The sequence below is a fragment of the Eptesicus fuscus genome, chromosome 3 (assembly GCF_027574615.1).
Source record: "Eptesicus fuscus isolate TK198812 chromosome 3, DD_ASM_mEF_20220401, whole genome shotgun sequence".
NCBI lineage: Eukaryota > Metazoa > Chordata > Mammalia > Chiroptera > Vespertilionidae > Eptesicus > Eptesicus fuscus.
The window spans coordinates 24,475,704-24,477,239 of record NC_072475.1 but is presented as its reverse complement, the minus strand read 5'-3'; the positions used below and the strand labels follow the sequence as shown (position 1 = coordinate 24,477,239).

At 39.5% G+C, this 1,536-nt stretch overlaps 1 non-coding gene across 1 annotated transcript; it reads left to right on the top strand.

The window, feature by feature from the left end:
* The first annotated feature begins 1,098 nt into the window (after nt 1-1,098).
* Nucleotides 1,099-1,289, top strand: LOC114231827 (U2 spliceosomal RNA). Its single transcript, XR_003617821.2, has one exon. It is a non-coding gene; the product is annotated as a U2 spliceosomal RNA (small nuclear RNA).
* Nucleotides 1,290-1,536: the final 247 nt, after the last annotated feature.

Genomic DNA, 1,536 nt, shown 5'->3' with positions numbered 1-1,536 from the left:
AGATTTCTAGGTTCTGAAACACTGTTTGGTGATGTGATGATTCTCAACTTTGATTGGGTTCAGAGACCCTTCAGGGACCCAGTACTGGCCTCAGAAAAAAAAAATTAGGCATGAAAATTCTTACACAAAAATCCTAGGCTAAGGGTCTTTGTAGGCTAAGGAGCATTTCACAGTGTCCTACTTGCTTCTCATAATATTTTTGCTTGCTAATCTGAGCTGCTTTTGAAAAGGGAAAAGTCAAATTTGTTGGCCACACTGATTCTTTGGAATGTGTAAGTCAACAGAACAACAAATGTAAGTCTATATAACTTATATATGTTATAATAGTGATGATTACTTTTTTCACATAATCTTCAGATCTGAAGCAGAGAGTTTACAGGGGAAGATAATGTGGGAATATGGAACGTAGGCTCTGGAGACAAACTTCCTGGGTTTACATTCCATACTGCCATTCCTTAAATATACCAAGCACTCTCTCACTTCAGGGCCTTTGCACCTGTTGTGCTCCTTCCTGGACACCCCTCCTCTCAAATATTTACATGGCTCATTCCTTCACTTCTTTAGCTCTTTTCTCAAGTGTGACCTCATCAGAGAGGCCTTCCCTATGGGAGCCTACTCTCCATCACTCTCTACCCTGACTTGGCCTTATATTTTTTCATAGAACTATCACCACCAGCTTTATCATCTGTTTATTTGCTGTCTGTGTCCTCCTTAAAGGACATAAGCACCACATAAGCAAGGATTTTGCGCGTGCGCGCACGCGCGCACGCACACACACACACACACACACACACACACACCAATCCCTTGCTAGAACAGTGTCTTACACATAGTAAGTGCTCAATAAATATTTGTTAAATAAATTGTAGGACTCCCAAATGATATACTTTTTGGAATGTTTATAACAGACAAAGAATGCTTCTGGTATAATATTCTAAATTACTTTTAACTATGAGTATGCTATTCATCTTTTAATAAGAGTTAAATGACTGTTCAAAGCAAATACTTTTGTCTGCAAAAATATAGTATGGAAGTACCTATTGATTTAGTTATCTTGGGATTCCAATAAAACTTCCAATACAAAAAAAAATGTATCTGATCGCTTCTTGGCCTTTTGGCTAAGATCAAGTGTAGTATCTGTTCTTATCAGTTTAATATCTGATATGTCCTCTATCCAAGGACAATATATTAAATGGATTTTTGAAGCTGGGAGTTGGAATAGGAGCTTGCTCCGTCCACTCCACGCATCGACCCGGTATTGCAGTACCTCCGGGAACGGTGCACAAAAAAAAAAAAAAATGTATCCGAAAGTTCATAATGACCGCGGATACTTAAATAGTGCTTACAGCTTTAAATGCTCTAATAGCCCATGACACAGGCAGCTATTTTCTCCATGTTACAGATAAAGAAGCCTAGGCACGAAAAGTTTGTAATCTATCCAAGATCACCCAGTTAACAAATGGCAGAGCCAGGCCCTAGCTGGTTTGGCTCAGTAGATAGAGCATTGGCCTGCAGACTGAAGGGTCCCAGGTCTGA